This window comes from Diabrotica virgifera, chromosome 10 (assembly GCF_917563875.1).
Source record: "Diabrotica virgifera virgifera chromosome 10, PGI_DIABVI_V3a".
Lineage (NCBI taxonomy): Eukaryota > Metazoa > Arthropoda > Insecta > Coleoptera > Chrysomelidae > Diabrotica > Diabrotica virgifera.
The window spans coordinates 118,503,699-118,513,882 of NC_065452.1; positions in this window are offsets into that span (position 1 = coordinate 118,503,699).

Sequence of the window (10,184 nt, forward strand, 5' to 3'; positions counted from 1 at the left end):
GAAGATACAAGGGAAGAGAAACCCAGGACGACGCAAAATATCCTGGCTAAGAAATTTGAGAGAGTGGTTCGGTTGCAGCTCATTAGAATTGTTCAGAAGTGCGGCTAATAAAGTTAAAATAGCGATGATGATTTCCAACCTCCGATAGGGGAAGGAAGCTGAAGAAGAAGAACAGATATAAAAGAACGCAGTAGGAGGTTAATTCTAATCTATCCGGAATTATGGGTCAAATAGTATTAACAAATGTTGACAGAAGATCGAGCAGAATTTAAAGACAACGGCTACTTAAAAGACACACCAACGTTATGAATAATGGAGAGGCTTTAGGACCGGGGAGAGTAGGTACCCATAAAACTGATTAAATATGGCCCTGACAAACTATTTCAGCTCTTGCCTACACCTTTTATTTTTGAGAGGTGAAGAGCCCCCAGAATGGAAAATGCTTAATTCAGCAATCTATACAAAAATAAAGGCGACAGAAAGGATTATAAGAACTACCTGAGACTTAGGCTTAGGTATAACCAACTCAATTTGTAGAATGTAGGTATGGGAATATGGGAAGATAATTAAAAACCGAATTGACGATTGTTGGGAAGACGCTGAAGATCAAAGTGGCTTTCGTACTGGTTGTTCGTGTATAGACAATATGTATTCTGTGGCAGGTGCTAGAAAACAAGAAAATTCCACAGATTTACATAACTACCCGCGCATCAAGTTATAACATAACTACACGCGTGGCGTACTTTATACGCCACAAAAAAATACACTTAAAAACAGCGGATTTGTTTTTTTTTTTTAAAAGTACACTTAGTCAGGGCCGGATTTAAGGGGTGGCAGGCTGGGCAGCTGCCCGGGGCCCCCACAAAGCCCGAAACTTAAAAAAAGCTGCACATTATTCACATAGAATAATTTTTGACAATCAATTAACTCTGATATTTCGTTACATGGAAGGTTTCTATACTGTTGAAAATGTATTTTTGCGAAATCACGATCATAAAGCAGGAGATATATTTAATTCTCTAATTCTTCTGCGTATTTAAGAGAGAGCAACGCCGACCGTGGCAGAAATATTACTGTTCCTAATAAAGGAGTAAATACTACTAGATGGTCATTAGAAGTGATGCCGCAGAAGCACGAGTTATACGTTATAATAAGAGGAGCATAATCCAAAATTTCAGAAGACGATGAGGAACAATTTAAAACTCGTAACTATGCGAATGGTTTGTATAATCGAATGTGTTTACAGGAAACAGGAATATTTGCAATATTTTGGAATGAAATCTTAGAGAGTATACAAACAGCACAATGCGTATTCTCCAATATCCAAATATTGACCTTAATTCAGGAGTGGCGGCACTTAGATCACTTAACGACTTTATGTTCTTTTAAGGAATATTCTACTGACTCCGCACTGGATTATGGAACATCTCTAGAGACTGAAATGACAAAATCAGAGAAATTTAGGACTCAAAATTTTATCGCTATTCTATATCACTTCATTCCGTCTTTAACTCAGAGGTCTTCTGCATATGAATCCATTCATTCCAATTTTGGATTTTTACATCATTTGGAAAATTTAACTCCCAATGAAATTGAAGCTCACTCACTGAAGCTTACCGACTCGTACAACAATGATTTAGTTGAACACCTAGGTGGCGAACTGGTATAATTTGTAGAATTTTTCAATTCATTTAAAGAGGAGGTTGGCTCATCAATAATAGGTAAGTAAAAAGCTTCAAATGCACCGACTGATAAAAGAAAAGAATGTGAATGATGCGTTTCCAAACGTTGAGGTGACACCATTGGCGTAGCGTGAGTGTCGTCCGCCCGGGGCGGAAGACAATTTTGCCGCCCTCTTATTTAGGTAGGTATTTTAATTTATTGTATACTATACATTACATACATTAATAATTATAGAGAACTTTTCGGCGAGAACAGTCATCATTATTTTGCATTATACAGGTTGCATTTTAAATAAAAAAGTTTATCTAAGTTTGACAATCACGTTTATTAATACAAAAATTCTTTTACTTTAACCAATTAGATACATTGATATAACTTAGGTATTATAACAGAACATTGATATAACTTATTAGTGACATATAAGCATTAGGTACACCTTGACAATCGACAAAATTAAATAAAATCAATTGTTAATTAGAACTAGAACGATACTATAATGTTATATTTTTATCTTTATTGAAAAGTAATATGAGTTTTTGTTGGAATTAAAAACAAAACTTCCGTCTTCAATTAAAAATTTATACGTCCACTTTTTTTTAAGAGCAAAGTCTTTTATTGCACCGTCAATATTTATCGCATCACACACCTCTTGCTCAATAGACAAAATAGTCAAATCAGTTAGTCTTAGAGTACTCATTGTCGATCTTAAATATTTTTGAATCACTTTCAATTTTGAAAAACTCCTCTCACAGCTGGCATTGCTTATAGCAACTGTGAAAAATATTCGGAATATTATTAAAATATTGGGCAGAGTATCATCCAGCTTGGATTTAACAATAAATTTAAATAATTCAAGTGAGTCTGCATTCATCAATTTCGTTGCCTGTAGCAGCAATGAAAGTCCGCAGTCGAAGTTTTTATAGCTTGAAACCCTGCTCCTCAACTTCGTCAGATGCGTAGTCTACATTTCTACATTCAGTGTTGTCTGGATCTAATAATATAGCCGACGTTAGATAAACAAACTTATCTGTTTAATTCTGCAGCTGTTGAAAACGCTCACAAATTTCTACAATAACTATATCTAACGAAGAAAACAGCTTTCGTCTCAACTCATTTTCACAAGACAAGTTAGCACCACTAGTTCCGTCATCAAAAATAGGCTTTCTTGTTATGCGCCTGTTTTATGGAAATTCCATGTTCTTCACACATATTTTTGCATAACCTACAGCGACATTTGCCAATTCCTCTCTTTTCTCTGTCAATATCATCTGCAAAGCATTTACTTTCTGAGTGCACAATCGTATGTCAAGTCCCCTTGTTTGTAAATATTTTTGTGCATCAGTTACTTCATGTAGCACCGGTTGCCACAGGCCCAAAAACAAAGAAAGGAAAATGACTGCATCGAAACTAGTAAAGCACCTGCATATGTCCCAGTGTTTAAGCTTTCACATGCCTCTGTCAGTTTTTTCAAAGTGACGAGAATGTCTTTGTAATGATGCCATATCACATTTACGGCATCGCCTCTTGCACTGCACTTCTATTGCCTGTAGCTGCTATCAGAACTTCCCAACGATGTGTCGATGAGGAAAAAAAAATAGCAACGTGCGGAAAAAAGTTGTGCTGATTGTTTAGTCATAAACGGGTATTGTTAGGTCAAAACTTGAGTACTTGGGACATGTGATGAGAGGGCAAAAATACTCATTATTACAACTTATTATGCAAGGCAAAATCCGAGGAAAGCGAAATGTGGGAAGACGAAGAACATCCTGGCTTAAGAACTTACGGGAATGGTTCGAATGCAGTAGTGCAGAGATATTTAGAGCGGCAGTCAACAGGGTCCGCATTGCCATGATGATTTCCAACCTTCGATAGAAGATGGAACTTAAAGAAGAAGAAGCCGGCGCTAGGGTATAAGGTGCCCGCCTGCAAAACTAGCACAGGCGCCCCCCTCCCCCACACAGATACTCGTACAACCCCAGCCTCTGGAACATTATGTGTTCAAATGGAACAGTGAGACCCTCATGTCCGAAGATCAAACCGGTTACACTGCGTAACCCAACCTGACCCCGTATCTATCTGACCACCAAGCTGTATTTACCACCACCCCTCGCCCCATCGCAGTACATATAACGAATAAGGAAGATTTGTACTGAACGTTACCTTAGATGCCCTGGGTAATACCGGTAATGGAACATCCTCTGTATTACTTTATGTGGTTAAACCACCTGATTTTAGGGGTAGCTAGAAGAGCTTTTCTCCCTATTAATATTAATGACTTGATTTTGGACTTGTGCCCTAAAAATGTGTGTTCCGGGCAGTGACTTAAGTCGGTGTCCCGCTATCCGCAAATGTCCCCGGTAAATAAAGTTCGGTTACAGTTTTATTGGATCCATCATCTGACAAAACCACTTCACTTTCAGAACTAAGATTATTTTTTTGTGTCATTTTTTCTTTTTCGATTTGTGCCCCAGATATCTTTTTAATCCATTTTTATTTAACTAAATAAAAATAATAACTTTACCGTAGATTCATAATAGTACTGAGTGCTTAACAAAAATATAGTTTTATATTAATTGAATGCTAGATTCTTTAACTTCAGAGTACAACTTACAAACTATTCTGTATTATAATCGAAATAAGAGTTCTAAATTCTAAACTAAATTTAAAATGTTTATTTTAAATATTATTTTTGTATGGGATTAATACTTAACTTGATACCTATTAATAGGTATTTACATAATACTTAAATTAGACAGGCGCGGGCGTCAAGAAAACAGTATCACAATCTTATTTATTTGACTAGAAATTATTCATTTCCTCTCATAACTAACAACTTGCAAGAAATTTGAAGAACATAAACAAAGCATTCTCATTAAGAGCAAAGTTGTTTGGTTGAAATATGATATCTTTGACCAATAAATTATATTACTACATGGTAAGAATTCTATGCGGCATTGCATATTTTTGTATATTATGTGATATGCAAAATTAACAAACACAGATTATGGTATTATGACGAATTTAAACCACATTTAAAAAAAAATATTTTTTTATTTTAGTATTTTACATAATACCGGCAGAAAAAAAGCTCATTCTGGCGCCCCCTAAACAGGGGCGCCCGCCTGCAATGCATCCCTTGCAGGCCCGTTATCGCCGGCCCTATTATTTAAAAATATATTGATAAAAGTAGATCAACATTTTTTTAATATTGTTCTGAAGCTATTTGTTTGTGGCATTTTTATGTAATTTACTATTCTAACTGGGAAATAAGAGACAATTTAACTTAAAAAATGAATTTACTAACGTTTCGGCTTCCACTTCGGACTTCATTATCAAAATACAAAATATTAATTTTATATAAATAAGTACATTAATAGATATTTTGTATTTTGATAACGACGTCCGAATTAGAAGTCGAAATGTCAATAAAATCATTTTATCGTGGCTGAATGGATCAAGCAATACAAAGCCAATAAGAAAAGAAAAAAATAATTTTTCAAGTTAAATTGTGGCTTATTTCCCAGTTAGAATAGTATTTTTTTTAATTTCTAAAAGGGAAAACCCTGTAGTTGACTATGTAGGTACCATAGTTATAACAACAATTTTTTTAGTGGTAGGATGTAGGGTCCCACACCAATTCTGCCCAGGGGCCCCCACTGCCTTAAATCCGGCTCTGCACTTAGTTGTTTGTTATAAACCTTATTCGGCATCAGCGAATACATACTAGGAGTTCCTTCTCGCCAATTGGGATTTATAGCTAATCTAGCTATAGCTAATCTAGGAGCCAATTCCCAGATAGCACAAGTACGTTTTATGGACATCCAATGGACGTACATCTGTGTACATTGGAACGTCCAATGGACGTCCCGCTAAGGTACAATGGACATCCGATGGACGTCCAACGAATGTCCAGAGTTCACAAAATTGGACGTCCATAGAACGTCCGCTACAAACGTACATTGTACGTTGTATTGGAGCTTTCAGTGTACACCTTATGGACATTTGTAGGGCACTTTTCAGAAAGCAATCTAGTATCCATAATTTTGTGAATACATAGCAAAAAGCCTTTATGGGAAATAGTTCCTTATAATACTAAACTTATACTTAAAAATATTACACAAAAGACCTTTTTTATTACTCTTTACTATAACTTCATTATAATATATACTTTACTATAAGAACTAGGAACTTCATTAATGCACGACTGCACTTGCACGATAAACAGAAAACACAAATATATCACAGGATGTATTTTCATAAAGACGAGATTCAGATAATGACGCCCTAGGAAGCATGCACTCATGCACATTAAAAGAGGTTTAATCTCTGTTCTGTTTCTGTTCCAAACTATTTTTAGAGTCAGTACCGTTGTTGTATATTACAAGCGCGTTTGCCATTCTGTGAATTATCATAAATAAACCATCCTTCAGTATTCCACAACAATTTAGGCCGATGCCACATTATGCGTTTTGACCGGATGCGGTGAAAACGCATCCGTTTCCAACGCAACCGGACCGACCTGTCACACTATGCGTTTAGTCTGGTGCAGTTTGTAAGCGCGTACCGATGACTCAAAACGCATCCGTTTCCAACGCAACCGGACCGATCTGTCACACTATGCGTTTTCACCGGATGCGGCGGAAACGCATCCGGTCAAAACGCATAATGTGGCATCGGCCTAACAGCGATAATCCCCTAAAAGTACCTGCCTAATACACCTTTCACGACCAATAGCGCGATGAGCGACAACGTTGTCAAGAAGATTCTCATTTAGTCTGTATTGGGACTTAATATAATAGTCGCGTTTTGTGTAAAATATCCATGGACCACAAATGGATGTCCAATGTACGTTGAAATCAAACGTCCAATGGACGTCCCGTAATGTACGTACATAGTACGTCCAGTTTTGGTCCATGGACGTTTGGACTTTAAATGTACGTTATATGGACGTACATCGGACGTTGTGTGCTATATGGGTTGGGATCTATAGCTGGAATCTGATTCCATGATAAATAAAATTACTAATAAATTTTTTTTTAAATCTGACTTTTTACATGTAAAATAGTATTGTTTATAAATAAAAATATATTTTGTGCCATAATGACCAAAAAACAATTGAAAGGTGTACTTATATTCCTATAATCGTGGCGTATATTGTCCACCGCCGCAAACAACAAATAATAAACTGTAAATTACTTCCCCGAACGCCGATTATAACGAAACTAAAACCTGTTGTAAAGCTAAAGCACATTCCAGGATTCCAGTGATATGTTAGATAGATAAACAAGGTCAAAAATTAAATTTTAAATATATTTGCAGTAGAATTCTTATATCTTGAGTACAAAATACGCCAGCGCGTGTAGTTAAAGGTTAATGCTGTGAGGAAGTTGTACGACGATAAGACGAGTTCAATAAAGATTGGGTAAAAAAGATAAAGATGGCCAAATGACTTCGCCAGGGCGGCTGCCTTGCACCTACGCTCTTTAAGATTTATTTGGAAGGGTTTGGATATTTGCAAAAGAAATATGAACCTATAGGTGTTAAAATTGGAGATCATAAACCATACAGCTTGCATTTTGCGTATGGCCAAGTAATACTTGCAGAAGATCAAGATATCCACTACATGTTGCGAAAAATAGATGAAGAATATACTAGTGCGTGCAATTTTTATGTCTTTTGATTGGTTTTGTGTGTTTCATTGGAAGTACCCAAAAAAATTTCTGGATCCGCCACTGGTAATCAATGTTTCCAGATAAGGGTATGATTATTATTTAACAACCTCAAACAACCGTTATATGTGAATGATTGTTGTGTTGCCTATCCAATATAATGATTTCTGTCTTCTACAAACTCCAGACTATATAATTTTGCTCTTATTTTTAACCAGTCATATCAGGTTATTATTTTCAACCAGTCGTATCAGGTCATTATTTTTAACCAGTCGTATCAGGTCATTATTTTCAACCAGTCGTATCTTAGGTGCTCATAAGAAGGGCTGTATCGTCTGCAAAGAGCAGATTTTTTGGCTAATAAGTGTGTAGATGCCCTTCTCCCATCCTTCAGTACGTTCTTCCCTCTCTCTCCTGCCCAAGTCGGGTCGGGTCCTGGCCTGCCCCAGCATCCGCCTCCAAGTATCTCTGTCCCTGGCTGCTCTCCTCCATTTGTCCACCCTCAATATATCTCTTTAGCATATCGGTTCTCTCTTCGTCTATCCACCTCTTCCTACTGGCCGACGTCCCACCATAGTTCCGCTAAGCGTTCTGTCGTTGTCCATTCTTATAAAGTGACCTGCCCAGCACAATCTTTTTATTTTTGCATAATTTGTTATAGGGGGTTCTTTGTAATATTAGTATAACTCGTGGTTAAACCTTATTCTCCATACCTCCTGAATCTCTTTATTAATACTTTTGAAAGAAAGATATTATGGAGGATATTGGAACCCATTTGCGACAATGTAGTATGTTCTTCCTATATTATTTGTTAAGACAAATATACATATTTGCCTGGTAGCTTCTTCTGGGGGATTTAATTTGAAAGTGTATCAAGCAGTTTTACTGATACAATACGGTTGTATAGCTCAATTAGGTGTTGCAGTACATCTACATCTTTTAGTATCCGTTCAGTTGATATACATACCATTTGACTTTATCGAACGCCTTGTGATGATCTATAAAGCAGATATACAACGGGATATTGAATTCTCTTGATTCCTCGATTATTTTTCTTATATTCAAAAGGGGTTATCGTGTACTTCAGTACTACCCTCAGTCGGCTCTTCCCTTCCGGGTTGTTAGTCTCCTATTGAAAATTTGTGGCATTATCTTGCTGGCATCTGAGACAAGATAAGTTTCTAATTGTCACTAATTATTTTGGATACATTAACGGCTGAATATCCTCTACTAGGATAATTTTGCAGATTCAGTTTTTGCGAATTTATTTCTTTTTAAAAACTGGGACAATTTCTGTGCAATGTATTTTCCATTTGTCTTTTCGTCTGTATACAGGGTGTTAGTAAATAAGTATGAAAAACTTCTAATTCTACATGGAAAAATAATGCAGGTTTATTCGATAAACATATGTCCGCAAATGCTTCATTTCCGAGATACGGGGTGTTGAAATTTTTATTTCAAACTGCTAATTTATTTATTTCTCTAAGACCAGTTGAGCTATGAAAATGAAATTTGGTGAGTTTTAGGAGGTAGTTATTGCGAATTTTTTGACATACAATTAAGAATTTTGCATTCATCATTGGCGCGCCTACGGGTAATGGTCTGAATTTTTTTAAAGAAAAAAATAGTACGCCACTGTGATATTTCAAATTAAAAATTATTGCTAACTTCCACGTCTAATTTATGATAAAAAACCTTTCTTGCCTTTTTTTCATATGGTGCACCGTTTTTATGTAGAAAAATAAAACATCTTGACGCGTATTTTTAATTTTTTAATACATTATCAAGAAATATCCAATATAATAATACTAAACTAGAACAGTAACTGAAAATATTACCAATAAGATTTTAACTAGGTGCAGAGCTGCAACAAATGTTAAAAATGACCTCCTTTAGAGATTCCAGAAGAATTTTATATTCATCATTGGCGCGCGTACGAGTAATGGTCTGAATTTTTTTTAGGAAAAAAATAGTACGCCACTGAGATGTCAAATTAAAAATTATTTTTGAATTGCTGGTTCAATTTACGACAAAAAATCTTTCTTGTCTTTTTTTCATATGCGGCGCCGTTTTTATGCAAAAAAATAAAACATCTTAACGTTTACAAAATATTTCAACTAAGTTTCTATGCATATGGAAACTACCTCAAATAAATACTTTGTAAGCGTTAAGATGTTTTATTTTTTGTATTAAAACAGCGCCTCGTATTAAAAAAAGGCAAAGATTTTTTGTAGTAAATTGAACGAGGAATTTAAAAATGATTTTTAGTTTGACAAATCTCAGTGGCGTACTATTGTTTTCTTACAAAAATTTATACCATTACCCATACGCGCGCCAATGATGAATATAAAATTTTTCTGTTACCTGTAAAGGAGATCATTTTAAACATTTCTTGCAGCTTTGCACCTAGTTAAAATCCTATCAGTGATATTTTCTGTTATTGTTCTAGTTTAGTATTATTATATTAGATAGTTCTTGACAGTGTATTAAGAAATGAAAAATACGCGTCAAGATGTTTTATTTTTCTGCATAAAAACGGTGCACGATATGGAAAAAAGACAAGGTATTTTATCAAAAATGAAACGTGGAATTTAAAAATTATTTTTAATTTGAAATATCTCAGTGGCGTACTATTTTTTTCTTTAAAAAATTCAGACTATTACCCGTATGCGCGCCAATGATGAATACAAAATTCTTAATTGTATGTCAAAAAATGCGCAATAACTACCTCCTAAAACTTACCAAATTTCATTTTCATAGCTCACCTGGTCTTAGAGCAATAAATAAATTGACAGTTTGAAATAAAAATTTCAACACCCCGTATCTCGGAAA